Raw genomic sequence first — 16656 nt, 5'->3', positions numbered from 1 at the left:
GTTTACTTGAGACAGTGGAGACTCTCTTAGACCATACCAACATGCTCCAAAGTGAACCAATGGAAAACAAGGCTTATCAATTTAATTGAAATTTGAAGAATTCATTTTACTTTTGTAACACCCAAAATCACAACAACAGTTGTCTCGAATGGCGTTCATGTTTTGGTTGATGGGGGAAACCGGAGTACCCGGAGGAAACCCATCCAGACACGGGGAGAAACATGCAAAACTCCACACAGAAAGGCCTGGGCGACCCGGGGATCGAACCAAACCTTCTTGCTGTGAGGCATGAGTGTTGCCACTCAGCCACTGTGCTGCCTACACACAAAAACAAACAGGAAAATCAAACAACAGGAAAATCAGACAAAACAAGAAATATCGGCCAGGCCCTCGCCTGGCCGATATTTCTTAGCCACTGTGCTGCCTACACACAAAAACAAACAGGAAAATCAAACAACAGGAAAATCAGACAAAACAAGAAATATCGGCCAGGCGAGGAGGAGGGAGAGGGGGCAGAGGAGGGCCAGGCGGGGAGGAGGAGAGGGTCCAGTTGTCATCGGGGCATCTGAAAGAGTTACGCTCCACAGGGGGAGTGGGACAGGGGACAACATGTGAATAGCATTGCTGATGAGAAAATAGGAGGAAGCAGAGGATAGTGCTCAGGTTGCCATACTTCCCCCAGCTCCTACTGCAGCCTATCTTTTCCCGGGTTTTATTGTCACTCCCTAACTTCCTCACTAAGTAACCTGGTCATAAGCTATACCAAAGAGGAAAATTTTAAGCCTGGTCATAAATACAGAGACTGTGGGGGCCTGTTTAACATCAGCAGGGAGTTTATTCCATAGCACAGGAGCTTGGTAACTGAATGCTCTCCCTCCCACTGTACTTTTGGACACTCTAGGAACCACTAATAGTCCTGCATTCTGAGAGCGGAGTGCTCTGTTTGGCTGGTACGGAACAATAGCATCTTGCAGATAGGATGGGGCCATACCGTTTAGGGTTTTGTATGTCAGGAGGAGGACTTTGAATTTGATTCTAAGCTCGACAGGAAGCCAGTGCAGATATTTTAGTACAGGACTGATGTGGTCTCTTCATTTAGTTCCTGTTAGGACTCTGGCCGCTGCATTTTGGACCAACTAGAGGCTCCTTATAGTACTTTTGGGGCAGGCGGCGAGCAGAGAATTACAGTAATCAAGTCTGGAAGTAACAAATGTATGGATGAGTTTTTCAGCATCGTTTTTAGGTAAAATATGTCTAATTTTAGTTATATTTTGCAGGTGAAAGTATGTGGTTTTACAAACTAGGTTTATATGGGCTGTGAATGAGAGATTTTGATCAAATAGGACTCCAAGATTTTTTACAGTAGGGCTAGAAGCTATACTCACATTGTCGAGTGAGATTATCTGGTCCGACAGATAATCTCTTTGACCTTTGGGACCAATGACAATGACCTCTGTTTTTTCAGGATTTAAGAGCAGGTAATTCAAGGTCATCCAGGTTTTGATGTCCTTCACTCAGGCACTGAGTTTATCTATTTGATCAGTCTGATTTGGTTTCATTGATAAGTACAGCTGAGTGTCATCAGCATAGCAGTGAAAATTAATGCCATGTTTTCTGATAATGTTACCCAATGGCAACATATACAGAGTAAATAGGGTTGGACCAAGCACAGATCCTTGTGGAACACCACAGGCTACTTTAGAACAGGGAGAGGTGCTCTGGTTTATACTAACAAACTGGTACCTATCTGATAGATAGGATTTAAACCATTTGAGGGCAGTCCCTCTGATTCCAATGTCATATTCTAACCTGTGCAGTAGAATGTTGTGATCAGTGGTGTCAAACGCTGCACTGAGGTCCAGTAGGACCAGGACTGAAGCCAGCCCGTTATCAGCAGCTAGTACTAAGTCATTTGTTACTTTAAGCAGTGCAGTCTCTGTGCTGTGGTGAGCTCTGAATCCAGATTGAAATTTTTAAAATATATTATTGTCCTGCAGGTGGTGGCAGAGCTGTTTCACCACCACCCGTTCTAGAATTTTTGAGAGGAAGGGAAGATTAGAGATAGGTCTATAGTTGGCTAGTTCATCAGGATTTAGATTAGGTTTTTTCAAAAGGGGTTTAATCACAGCATACTTAAAGGACTGAGGAACGTAGCCATTTTCTAAGGACATATTTATTATGTTATGGATGGAGTCTATTATTAGGTGGAGGGCTTAGTGTGGAGGGAATTGTGTCCTTGCCGCTGTGAGATGAAAAAAATGCCGACACGGCGGAGAAGAAATTAAGACCAAGGTGGAATGGAGTCTACTCACCACCAGAAAGCTCTGGCAAGTGGCTCCAAAGACAGTTTGGAGAAACTGGTGGGCATGGTGAAATGGCTAATGGACTCCCAGGTGGCACAGGACAAAAAAGGGGACAAAGAGCACTTTACAGGAGCAGAGCTGCAAAGCCATGCAGGAGGAACAGATGATGAGGACAATTACACCTATAGGCCCCGGCAGGAACTAAAGGTATTGCCACTGACCATAGAGGATGACATTGAGCATTTCCTCATCACATTCGAGAGAATGGGCCGAGTGTCACATTGGCCATTTAAGAAGTGGACCGTTTAGTCCCTCTTCTCACAGACAAAGCCAGAAATGCCTATGTTTTAATGGACTGTGCGGACACCGAAGACTACCATAAGGTGAAAGAAACCATCCCTCCATCCATTTTCTTCCCTTATCCGGGGCCGGGTCGCGGGGGCAGCAGTCTAAGCAGGGACTACCAGACTTCCCTCACCCCGGACACGTCCTCCAGCTCCTCCGGTGGGACCCCAAGGCGTTCCCAGGCCAGCCGAGAGACATAGTCCCTCCAGCATGTCCTGGGTCTTCCCCGGGGCCTCCTCCCAGTAGGACATGCCCAGAACACCTCCCTAGGGAGGCGTCCAGGAGGCATCCTGAGCAGATGCCCGAGCCACCTCAACTGGTTCCTCTCAACATGTTGGAGCAGCGGCTCTACTCCGAGCTCCTCCTGTGTGACCGAGCTCCTCACCCTATCCCTAAGGGTGCGCCCGGCCACCCTACGGAGGAAACCCATTTCAGCCGCCGTGAAAGAAGCCATCCTGGCAAAGTATGAGATCACGGCTGAGACTTATTGGCGCCGTTTCAGATCTCTGAAGACTGAACCAGATGAGCCACCTCAGAACTGTATGTACGTTTGAAGGAACTTTTCTACAGATGGATACAACCAGAGAAGTCAGACATCCGAACCATCTCAGACACTTATTCTTATTTGGATGGTTAATCCTGAGCTGGAGGTTTGGATTTGGGAGCTCAACACAGAGGAAGTTGCCAGTCTAGCCGAGGTCTTTACAGCAGCTCGGAAAGGGACCAGAGCATTTCGGCCGAGAATCTCCCCAAGTACAGCCAAGTAAGTCCTTTGGGGGTGATAGGAGGTTTGGTCCTAGTCAGGGTAATGGTAGTGGTAGGCCATCTCCATTCCACCAACAGTCCCATCCAGCTAAAAAGCCCTTCTCTAAAACACCAGCACAGGAAGTAAGGTGTTATAACTGCAATGAGCTAGGTCATACAAGGCACTTCTGTCCAGCACTTAAAACCAAGCCATCTTTGCTATGTTCTGTACCTAGACCAGCATTAGTGCAGACAGAGGAGCAGAAGCGGCGTTTAACAGCAGTCCTTGTTAGTGGCCACCGGCAAGAAGCTCTATTAGATTCAGGCTGTTTTCAGACAGGAGCTTTATCTAGTTTGGTTCCACCTCTCAAGACAAGATCCCTCTAATCTGCATACTTGGAGATGAGCACTGGTACCCTACAGCTGAGGTGATTTTTTTTTTTTTTGTGTGTGATATTTCACAATAACAAACTGAATACATACCTACTGTTAGGCGTGTTCTATCAAAATGACGACTGGATTCGATCAGTTCAAATCTCAAAATTTTATTCCCCTGACAGTTACAATCTAATACAGGACCCGGGGTCATATGATCTATCCCTCGTATGTGCAGCAAGCAGTCTGTCTGCCTTTCCCTGGCCCCGTAACATAAAAATGTAACATGAAACATGAATATGCAAATATTATGTTGAGCAGGTTGACGCCCAGGTTCCTCCCTCCGGCCTCGCTCATCTCTCCGGGCCGCACCAGTCTATTTTTCCGGCCTTGAGTCTCATCCGACCGCTCTGTCCCTGTAAAGGAGCGTCTACACAACCCCAACAGTTTCCCACAATTCATATCACACAATGTTGCCTTTAACATAGTTTCAGTATTAGTACAAGATGCTCCAATTCTAGTACAAACATGGTAGTTGTCAAACGACATGATTCACCTCCTACAATGTTGCCTTAACTCGGTTAAAAGAGTTTCTGCAAAGCACCAACTGTCTCCCATAATTCACGTTTTACGATGTTACCTTTAACCTAATTTCAGTGTTAGTACATGGTGTTCAAATTTTAGTATGGCGCTTGTTAGACGACCTCCAAAAAGATACAACATTCAAAGAATAAATGAATTCAGTATAAAAATGGTGATTACATAATAATATTCAAAACTTATATGATTTCAGTATTAAAAGATATATATGTATATGTGATGCCCCTAAGAAACTTTATTCAATCAATATGCATTCCATATTTTTGATATATGCATTTGTAATGCAACTTAGAAGCTTTATTACTTGACATACCCTTCACTACTAATAATAACACAAATATAAAAAGGAAAAGAAATATATATATATATATATATATATATATATATATATATATATTTACACACATACATACATGTAAAAATTAAAAGTATATATACATACATATATTATATATACGCAAACCCATATATAGCCAGGAACACATATACATACATATATACAGTTTTGGGAATAACGGAGTTAAACTATAACAGCGTTACTAACTGCGTTACTTTTTCAGTAACGGAGTAACCTAACTAATTACTTTTCCCAGCGTCCTAACGCCGTTACCGTTAGTGACAATAAAATGTGGCGCGTTACTTTTAATTGAGTTCACTCTGCTCTTCATCAGAGTCTGGCAGCCAAGGAGCTGCAACGCTGTTGTGTTTCTGTGGTGAAAGAGGAGGCTGGGCTGAGATAAAAGGCTTGTTTGAGATGAGGCGGGCGCAGGTACGACGCCGTCGATCGGTGCGCGGTGCATGCCGGTTAGTTTTGTGTCCAAGATGCCACAGACTTGCTCTGACGTAACCTGTGCGCCGGTAACGGGAAGTTTTTGAACGAGGCGAGCGCAGCAGCTCTCCACAGACTGCGGTCGCCTGTATGGACTACAAACGCGTAATGCATGATGGGAAATGATGTCCTATCCACACATGCATTGATAGCTGATTGGGTCCGAGTTGTGTTTTGATCAGAAACGTGACTGTGTTCTCTCCAAAGAGGAACAGGCTCAGATCAGAGGTGATTAATATTTGAATAATGAGAATCACAATGTGTGGCCAGAGAAGCTTAAAGGTTTTGTATTATTTTATTACAGGTTTACATTTGAATGCCTTAGTTTTACAAAACATGGTAATGAATCTTTTCAGTATTTTACTGAAAGCACTTTATTGTTATTGTTTATTTTAATGAAGAAAATACTTGAAGTACAGTCATCTGAAATTGTGTGACATGTTGATTTATTTGCACTTCAAATGAAATGTTTTATATATATATTTTTTATTTTTGATACATTCTATAATTTACTTGGAAACAAATGCAATATAATTGCAATCTGTTAAAGTGAAATAAATGTTAAAGGTTCACATCTGTTGTGTTTTTATTGTTTTAACATAATAAGTAACGCGGAGTAGTTACTTTGCCTAGTAACTAGTTACTTCTCCCAAAAAGTAACTGAGTTACTAACTCAGTTACTTTTCGGGAGAAGTAACTTATACTAATTACATTTTTGAAGCAAGATGCCCAACACTGCACACACACACACACACACACATATATATATATATATATATATATATATATATATATATATATATATATATATATATATATATATATATATATATATATACACACACCCACACGCGTAAATGCACATACACATATGTTAGGGGGAAAAAAAAAAAACACACACACACACACAAGGGGGACAATATCATACCAGTAAGAGCCTTTATAACATAATATATCCGTAATCTGGTCCACTTCACATTCACTTCACAAAACCACAGGAAAACTATTGCCCATTTAGTTTTTAGTTTATACCTGTGTTATATGTGTTAGTGTCTGCCATTCTGGGCCTAAAAAGTCACTCAGAGGCGACCAGTCCTTAACAAAAGAGTCTAGCTTTCCTTCAAGGGTATTGTAGAGCCTTTCATAGGGCAAAATTGATAAGAGTTTTTCACGCCAGAGAGTGAGGGAGGGAGGTTGTTCTTGGATCCATACCTGAAGTATAGAAAGACGTGCAGCATACATGATAATGTTAAGCATTTTTGTTTCTCGAGTATAGTTGTTTATATCTAATATACAAGCCTATCGAAAGACTTGTGAGAGATTAAATTCATTTTTTAATTGCTGAAATGACTTTATAGAATCATCTACATAGAGATCTAATATTTTTGTGATGCCTGCTTCCCTCCATTCTCTAAAGCCAGAATCAGTACAGGTGAGTTGGAAATCTGGATTGTTAGCAATGGGTGCTGAAAATGAGTATTTGTCAATACTAAAGTGTTTACGGATAGCACTAAGAGATTTGCAGATATTTTTAAAGAATATAATTGTTTTTAATATTAGCATATACTTTTTCGAAACATAAAAAGGGGAGATATTCTAGCTATTCATTATCTAAGCCAATTCCTTCTAAGTCGGGAAAGCAGAATAGGCCTTTTTTAACCCACTCTGTAACAAATTTTAATTGTGATGCCCAGTGATAGAATTGGAAATTTGGAATTCCAAAGCCTCCTTTCTGGATGGGCAGCTGGAGTTTTTGAAGGTCCATTCTAGGTCGCTTGTTGTTCCACAAAAATGCTCTTATAGCACTATGTATTTGTTTGAAGATTTTAGAAGGGATATATGTAGGTAGCATTTGTATTATATACAGCAAGCGAGGAAGAACATTCATTTTTATAACTGCTACCCGATCCATCAAAGATAATGACAGAGTTGTCCATCTGAGGAGGTCAGTTTTAATCTTTGCAGTTGCAGGTAAAAGATTATTTTTAATTAACTTATTTAAATCTGTAGAAAAGTATATGCCAAGATATTTAAACCCATTTGTAGTTACCTTAAACGGATGAAAACATGTTATACTGTCTGTTATATTTCCAATCGGAAGGGCTAGTGATTTTTCATAATTAATTTTGTAGCCTGAGAATTAGCTAAATTCCTCAATAGTCCTAATAAGTGAAGGTATAGACTCTGTAGGGTTGTTCAGAAATAAAAGAACATCATCAGCATAGAGTGATATCTTGTGAGAGCTGTTATTTGTTTCTATGCCCTTGATCTCTTTGTTCATTCTTATACATTCAGCCAGTGGATCGATAATCGAGTCAAACAGAAGAGGAGAAAGTGGACACCCTTGTTTGGTGCCTCTTTCCAGCAAGAATGTTTCAGACATTGTTCCGTTCATTAAAAGAGCAGCCTGTGGATTTGTATAGAGCAATTTAATCCAATTGATAAAGTTTTCCTTAAATAAGAATTCCTTAAGTGTTCTAAATAAATACATCCATTCAACGCGATTGAAGGCTTTCTCTGTGAACAATGTAATGACCACAGCCTTTTCTTGTTTATATGCTACGTACTGTAAAATATCAAGCAGCCGTCGTACATTGGAGCAGGATTGCCGTGTCTGGATAAAGCCAGTTTGATCACAGGGAACTAATTTGTGCATCACTTTATTCAGGTGCATTGCTAAAATATTTGCTAGGATTTTTGAATCTGTGTTCTGAATTGATAATGGCCTGTATGATGCAGGATTTTCAAGATCTTTATTTTCTTTTGGTATTAATGTAATAATGGATTGCTGTATTGCCATTGTCAGTTTCTTCGCATCATACGCAAGCTGAAACATTCTTGTTAACAGGGGAGCAAAAATGTCCACAAAGGTTTTATACACCTCTGCAGGAAAACCATCTGGGCCACAAGCCTTTCCATTTTTTAAAGAGATGATTGATTTTTTAGATGATTTTAACTGTTGGAAAACAAACTTACCTGGTCACTGCAGCCCTGTCCAAAAACGTGCCTTATGGGGTTATTCTAGGGAACAACATTCCAACCCTTCCTGACCTAATTGCTCAGTCTGACAGTAGCCAGAGTCAAGCCCACTGATAGAATCCAGCAGTTCAGAGAGAGAGGGTAATGGAAATAGGACCCTCCATTCCCTGGGCAGGTCACATGGCATTCCAGAAAACCCTTAGAAGAATTGATAGGTATTTTGCTTGGCAAGGAATGTATGCCAAGGTGTCCAAATTTTGTACATCCTGTAAAAGATGCCAGTTAACCTCAGGCAAACAAGTGACACAAGCCCAACTACAACCACTACCAATTATTGGCACCCCATTTGAAAAAAAAAAAAAAAAAAAAAAAAAAAATGGCATGGACATTGTGGGCCCCTTGAAGAGAAGCTCTGCAGGAAATGAATACATTTTGGTGTTATGTGACTATGCTACCTGTTATCCTGAGGCCTTTCCCTTCAAAAGGCCTTTCCCTATAAAAGTCAAACAAGTTGCCAATTGTTTACCGCAACTTTTCTCTAGGGTCACGGTAGCCAAATAAATTCTTAGATTGTGGCACCAACAGGGATGTCCTACAGGCATCAACTGTCTTCTCACCATTTGAACTGTTATATGGATGCCAGGTGAGGGGCCCACTAGACCTGCTAAAGGACCACTGGGAGTGTACAGAGCCGGAAAGAGACAACATTGTGGCCTACGTCCTGAAGATGAGAGAGAGACTTGAGGCAATGGCATCCCTGGCTCAGGAAAACTTAAAGGGCACACAGGAATGGCAAAAGACCTGGTAAGATCGCAAGGCAAAGGACAGAGTCTTCATCTCTGGTCAGAAGGTACTGTTGCTCACTAGTGAGAACAAGTTGCTAGCTAAATGGCACGGACCTTATGAGATCACAAGACAAATCAGCAAAGTTAACTATGAACTGTATATGCCAGAAAGACAGAAAAAGCACCAGGTTTTTCATGTAAATCTTTTGAAAGAATTACTTTTTCGGCAAGAGCCTTCACAGCAACTTCTGGTGCATGCTGTGAAGGATGAGGAAGTGACTGACATTTCATTTCAAAGATTTCATTCCCACTTCTGCCACAGAGCCAGCTGCTGTTGACCTCTACCTCTCACCTTTCTCCCTCACAGCACATCTGCTTGATCCCACTCTTTTCCAAGAGACCCCCGGCTTCACGTCACTGGTGCAGCACAAACTCAGACTCAAAAAACATGCTCCGGTGAGGCGGAGGAGTTACCGGATACCTAAACGGTTGGTACCAGTGCTGCAAAAGGAATTAAACTGATGCTGGACCTTAACATTATTGAAGTTTTTAACAGTGAATGGTGTAGCCCAGTTGTTCTTGTGCCAAAAAAGGATGGTTCTCTTTGACTCTGTATTGATTTTAGATACCTGAATTCAATTTTGAACTTTCACCCGTACCCAATGCCACACATTGATGACCTGTTGGAGTGCGTTGTCAAGGGGCTACTGGCAGTTGGCTCTGGCACCTGAAGCTTGAGAACTGATGCCATTAGCTTTATACCAGTTCCGGGTGATGCCGTTTGGCCTGCAGGGGGCACCAGTCACTTTCCAAAGGCTTTGTGCTGAAAGACGTCTCAGAGTTTTCTGCAGCCTACTTAGACGATGTGGTGATTTTCAGCAGGTCCTGGGAATAACATCTCCACCACTTCCAGGAAGTCCTACAGAAAATCTGGGCAGCAGGACTCACAATCAACGCTCGCAAATGTGCGATGGCCCATTGGGAAGTGGCGTACCTGGGGTATACCATTGGCTATGGGAGGATAAGGCCACAGGTACAGAAGATGGAGGCCATCCGCTCATTTCCTGTGCTCACTAACAAGAGGAAGGTCCATGGATTCCTTGGCTTGGTAGGGTGGTACAGAAAGTTTGTTCCCCAGTTTGCTGAGAAGTCAGCCATCCTGAACACCCTCACCAAGAACTCTGCCCTCAACAAGGTGCGATGGTCAGCCGAGTGTGATCGAGCCTTCACAGACCTGAAGGAGGCTATATGCACTTGTCCGGTCCTGCACAGCCCTGACTTTGACAAACTCTTCATCCTTTAGACTGACACTTAGGGGGTGGGACTAGGGGCGGTCCTCTAAGAGAAGGATGGAGAAAGGAGACCAGTGGTATTCCTTCGTCGTAAGCTGCTTGATAGGCAGCTTCACTTGACTGGCTGTGTCTGACTATGAAGTGGGCCATCGACTCTTTGAGGTACTACCTGCTAGGACATCATTTCACCTCTGGAGACCGTCGTGCGCTCCAGTGGTTGGACCAGATGACGGACGCTAATAGCAGGCTGGTATCTATCTCTTCAGACTTACAACTTTACGGTACAGTACCAACCTTGGAAGACCAACGTGGTGGAGGACTGTCTGTCCACAATGGCTGAAGACTGAGGTTTCACCTTTTCAAGAGGATGAGGGAAATGTAACAAACAGCCCATTTGTTACCAGGTTAAGAGCACCTTTTACTATATGCACTTTAAATTGAACATACACTTTAATAGCACACAGCAACATGAACATGAAGCTGCGCAACCTGGAGGGGAGAGAGGACAAGCTAATTAGCTAATTAATAAAATTGTATATGTGCAATATTAGTGCAATGTTTGTTTGAGAATGTTTTTAAGTGTGTTATGTAATTTGTAGGGTTTTTAGTGAAATTGTGTTTTAAAAATGTTTAACTTTCCACCTCCTTGTGTCCAGGTATCAAAGAGGACCCCAGGGAAATGAGCTCCCTTAAAAAGGTTCCGGGACAGGACCAAGGCAGGGAATGTGTAGGGGAAGCATGTTGGGCATTTTAAATGGTTTGAGTGTTAGTATATTTGGTGTTTGGTTTTAGGGTTTATGTATTTAATATGTATAAGATTTGGTTTATTTGTTTTTATGGAGTTTTGAGTTTTAAAGAGCTAATGTTATTTTTTAAACACTCATATTAAAAGTAGTTTTATCCAGTTAGTGGGACAGGATAAAAGGCGCCTGAAACAATCATACCATGTTCTGCTGCTGGAGGAAATGCTGCTCCTCTAACCTCCATTTGCACAATGCACTTTGATAATTGATGAAAAAAAATTTAATTGTGGACCACACTGCTGCTGTCTTCTGTCCCACATCCTACCACTAACATCTGCTCTTCTGTCGGTGGAGACAAGGCGCATGCTCCGCTGCAAAAGCACTACCTGAGCACCGTCTGATGTCGAGATGCACTCAGGTGAAAAGATGATCCACCCGGGAAAGGCCGGAATAATCACCATTTTGTTACTGATTGATATGATTGATATGTGACAGCACTGCACAGCTGACTGAAAGCAGCAACAGGTTCCTCACCTACACCCGCGATGAGCTTCTGCTGCACCAATTCTCTCCACCATGCAATATCAAGCCCGCGGTAATTTTGCCAAAGGAGCTCCGACAAAGGAAGCGGGGGGGGAGACGTGGGGGTGTTCGCAGCAGGATTCGGAGACGTCCTTTCAAGCCCCCTCTTCCATCCGTCATTCTATTGAATGTCCGCTCACTTCGTAATAAAATGGATCTTGTGCACGCCTGGTGCCACCTAGAAAGGGCCTTCAGGGACATTTGTATCATCGCCCTCACAGAAACCTGGCTGGACACGTCAATCGCTGACTCTGATGTTGGTTTGGATAACTTTACAATACTCCGATCAGACCGAACTGAGCAGGTGAGGAAGAAATGTGGCGGCGGCATATGCTTGTACATCAATAATAAGTGGTGCACAAACATCAAAGTCCATAAAAAGTCATGTACACCTGACAGGGAAATACTGACTGTGTCCCTCCGTCCTTTCTACCTGCCCAGGGAATTCCCTACTGTTGTGATCAGCTGTATCTACATCCCTCCCAGTGCGAACAGCAACACAGCAGCGGAGCTGATAGCCGGGGAAGCTAATGACATGCTAGCTAAGTATCCTGGCGCTCCGCTGTTTATTATGGGGGATTTCAACAACTGTTGGCCGAAGAGTGTTTTACCATCTTTCCAACAGTATGTGGACATTCCAACAAGGCGGGCAAACATTCTGGACTTGTGTTATGGCAATATTGCTGATGCTTTCCGTGCTCGCTCTCATCCACCACTCGGCAGCGCTGATCATAACATCGTCTCACTACTTCCGCTATACAGACAATAACTGAAAAGGCACCACCCAGAGTGTTACAGTGTGCCACAGTGGTCGGAGGAGGCCACTGCATGTCTTCAGGGTTCGCTGTCCTGCACTGACTGGGAGATTTTCCAGGGGGACATTGACGAGAGGACCTCGGTGATTACGGACTATATACATTTTTGCGTCAGTACCTGCATTCCTGTTAAGTTAATTAAGAAATTCCCAAACACCAATCCCTGGATTACCCCTCAATTTAAGCAGTCTGAAAAAGAAACTTTTAAGGATAATAATTTGGTTGAAATGAAATTGGCAAATCGTGGGATGAAAAATGCTGTACTGAAGGCAAAACTGAAATGTAAGGAAAGACTCGAAAGTGAGTTCTCCAGTATGAACACAAAACAGGCATTCTATAAAGTATGTATACTAGCAGGATGCAACGCCAAATCAAGTGCAGTAACAGTGCTGGACCCAGTACCGTTTGTAGGGGAACTCAATGATTTTTATGCTCGTTTTGATAATGTGGACTACTCAGGTGAATGTGAGAGGCTTCTGAGAGTACTTCCTCCAGCGGAACAGGAGGAACCACTCCCCTTCACAGAAGAGGATGTGAGGTTGCAGCTAAGCAGGTGCAAGCTGGGAAAGACCCCTGGCCCTGATGGCATCTCAGCAAAGGTGCTAAATAGCTGTGCACAAGAACTGTCCCCTGTTCTTCATTCTCTATTTAAAGAGGTCTTCTTAAGTGCCACCATCCCGACCATCTGGAAAATGTCAACAATAATCCCCATTCCGAAGAAGCCCAGGCCCACAGAGTTCAGTCACTACCGCCCCGTGGCACTCACCTCCATTATAATGAAGTGCCTGGAGAGGCTACTGCTAAACATAATCCTTCCGGTTGTCAATCCACAACTCGACCCACTCCAGTTTGCTTATAAGGCCAGAAGAGGCACAGAGGATGCTGTAGCCTATCTGCTGCATCTCCTCCTTCAGCACCTGGATTCTCCTGGACACTTCGCCCGGATACTCTTCGGGGACATCAGCTCAGCCTTCAACTCAATCCAGAGGCACCTGATGATCCAAAAACTGCAGCAACTCAACATTCCCACCAGACTCATTCATCTCATCTACAACTTCCTGAGCAACAGACAGCAGGTAGTATGGCTAGGTCTGACCACATCCTCTGCCCTCACCATAAACACCGGTGCACCACAGGGATGTGTGCTTAGCCTTTTTCTCTACACACTATGCACAAACGACAATACAAGCCCATCCTCCAACATCCTCAAATATCTCAAATACTCCGACGACACGGCTGTTCTGGCCCTGCTCAGTGACAACACCTCTGTCTTGGATTACATGGACACACTCACTCACTTCACCCAGTGGTGCACTGATAACCATCTGCACCTCAATGTCAGTAAAACAAAGGAACTGATCTTTCATTCAGCCCATCCTACTGTACTGTTCCACCTGCTTCTATAACATGCTTACTGTTAAAAACCGGACCAAACTCATAAAAGTAACACACATAGCTCCTAAAATCATAGGACTCCCCACACCCAATCTCACAGATCTAAATAATCGGGCTATTGGACGCTTCGCACTCGCCATAACACAGGACTCCACTCACCCCCTCCAGGACCATCTAATCCCTCTGCCCTCAGGACAGAGGTACAAGGCGATCAGGTGCAGGAGGGCACGGTTCGGTAGAAGCCTGATCCCAGCAGCCATTGCCTTTTTAAACAACAGGCCCCGCTGAGGCATAATGTCTGTTTTTGTAATGTGTTTATGTAACTGTGATGTTTGGTGTTTATCTGTGTGTATGTCAGATGTGCTCTGTGTATGTGGAAAGGAATCTCCCCGTGGGGACAATAAAGTAAAGTCTAAAGTCTAAAGTCTACGTTAAATGCGTATGCCATCGGCCGGGTCTGGCAATAACATCTCTATGGAGATAATCATGGTGGACCTCTCACCAGGGGAACTGTTGTATAGTGCACCTTTAATTATTGTCTAAAAGAGTCACATTTTACACAATGAAACACCCAAACTTTTGAATTGTGTGTTCGTGTTCTGGAGTTTTAAAGTTTGATGTAGAAATAAAAGTGTGATGGATGTCCACAGCCTTCTGCATTTCGACTCATGCTTTGATTTTTATTTCATCCACAGACACATTTTTCTCATTTTGTACTGTTTTTTATGTCTTTTCCATCTTTGAGAGCTCTGTTCAAGACTGCCAAAGAAGTTATAGCCTAGGTTGTCCATCATACTGATATGTCTGCTGGGTAGCACCTGGTTTAGTTTTTGTTTAGTCCTGGTTTAGTCCTGGTTTAGTCCTTGCTTCTAAATCTAATGACATGAACTGGTTTGTCCTTGTTTAGTCCCAGTTTAATTTGAGTTCAGACTTTACTTTGTTGTGACTTAATAGCTTATGCTGTTTCCCACACCTTATTGTTTTAATCATTTTCACCTGTAGTATAGACCATCTTTGGTTCAGGTTAAATCCTTATTTAGTTCTAATTTAGACTTCTTTTAGTCCTGATTTAGTCCTATTATAGTCTTGGTTTTGCCTTTCCTTGGTCCTGAAATAGTCCACATAGACCACTGGTTCAGACCTGGTTCAGACCTGGTTTAGACCTAGTTTATCCTGGTTTAGACCTGCTTTAGATTATGTTTAGTCCTTTCTTATTACTGGTTTAGTCATAGACCACTGGTTTAGACCACTGGTTCAGACCTGGTTTAGACCACTGGTTCAGACCTGGTTTAGACCTAGTTTATCCTGGTTTAGACCTGCTTTAGATTATGTTTACTCCTTTCTTATTACTGGTTTAGTCACATTGCTAAGTCTTACTTAAGTCCTCATTTACAGTTGGTTTAGGTCTGGCTTAGTCCTGGTTTAGTGCTACTGTATATTGTCCTTGTTCAGTCCCTGTGGTTTTGCCTTTGCTTTGTCCTGATTCAGACCTGGTTCTGTCATAGTTTATATCTGGCTTGAAACTGGTTTAAACCGAGTTCATTTCTCATTTAGTCCTGGTTTCACTCTGTTCAGTCCTTGTACTTTTCTCTTAACACGTCTGTTTTTCATTTGTAGAGGGTGAAACTAAAATGGTTCTTTTTAATTTCACGTTTTCAAACTTGACAAGAGCAAAATGACCCAACATCTGTTTGAGGAATGTGAGAAGAGGATGCAACGTTTAGGGATATTAAAGCCAAAGTAGAGAGGGCCTATAAAATGGTGTTTACAGCTTTTTGTGCCTTCTCTGTTGCTGTAAATGCAGAGGGGAGAGGGAGAGATGGAGAGGCGCCCATGATGGATGAGAGAGGCTGCAGATTGAACTGTCAGATTATAGCAATGTAAAAAAGTGGAATATCTGGTTTATACGGTTTATTGTGAGACTGCAGTGGAATTTGTATCAGAGATATACGAGTTTGGATGTTCACATAAAGGCACAGTACAGTTTGCAGTGGTCTAAAGCTATTTGTCACTTACCTTATGCATTCTGAGCATTCTAATTATTCACTACCATGAGTTTGGGGCAAGACACATTTTGTTCAACTATATGGAAAAAATCTGTTACAGGGCCTTTGAAGGACATGATTGTTTTTTTTTACATTTATCCTAATAGAATCGACTTTGTCTTGCCCCAGTACAGATATATGGTAAAAACAGCTCTTTGAGTCAAAATCAAAGTACTGTCTCCATCTAACTATAAAGCTTTTTATCATCAAGCCAGGTGATGCTGTTGCACTGTTAGCATGGCAGTTGTTGTTAGCAGTACCATGACGGCAAAACTCTGCTCTGAAAGTGGTGAAGAGCGCTTATAAATTAATTATGGTGTATAATTGGGGTGCTAGGAATGTTAAAATGAGGAATAACTTTGGACCACTGCAAACTATTTAAAATTAACTAGTTCTGTTTTAGTTGGTTTTAGGTTTTTAAGACAGATATAGGTTTTAAGATGGGTACAGCATCTTTAGCTGCCAAAACCATGGATATATTTTGTGCAGTTAAAGTTCAAGTACCTGTTTTTCAAACTGTGAAAGAGGAAAATGTTGTTACCTGCGAATCTAACTTGTTCCTCCACCAAACCCTTTGGCACATTGCTTGTTTACAAATGCATGTTTTTGGGGCATCAGCACAGCAAGAATTAGAATTCATTTCATTTTTTTTAAACCCCCTTTAATTTAGGCAACTTTTTAACTGTGGCCTCAACTGGTTTCATCCTCTCACTCAACACTCAGCAGTACAGCCTGATAATTCTTTTACACCAATATTTTGTTTCTAAAACATGTTTTTACAATAATCTGATAAATATTTCTAATGAGTCTTCTTGTTTCCCTCA

General features: G+C 42.4%; 1 protein-coding gene across 1 annotated transcript in view; it reads left to right on the top strand.

The window, feature by feature from the left end:
- The window catches only part of glra1 (glycine receptor, alpha 1), a 184333-nt gene that overhangs the window by 103281 nt on the left and 64396 nt on the right, over window positions 1-16656 (top strand). The gene's annotated exons all lie outside the window — the stretch shown is intronic.

The sequence above is a fragment of the Periophthalmus magnuspinnatus genome, chromosome 10, assembly GCF_009829125.3.
Source record: "Periophthalmus magnuspinnatus isolate fPerMag1 chromosome 10, fPerMag1.2.pri, whole genome shotgun sequence".
In the NCBI taxonomy this organism is placed as follows: Eukaryota; Metazoa; Chordata; class Actinopteri; order Gobiiformes; family Gobiidae; genus Periophthalmus; species Periophthalmus magnuspinnatus.
This window is presented reverse-complemented; position numbering and strand designations above follow the sequence as displayed.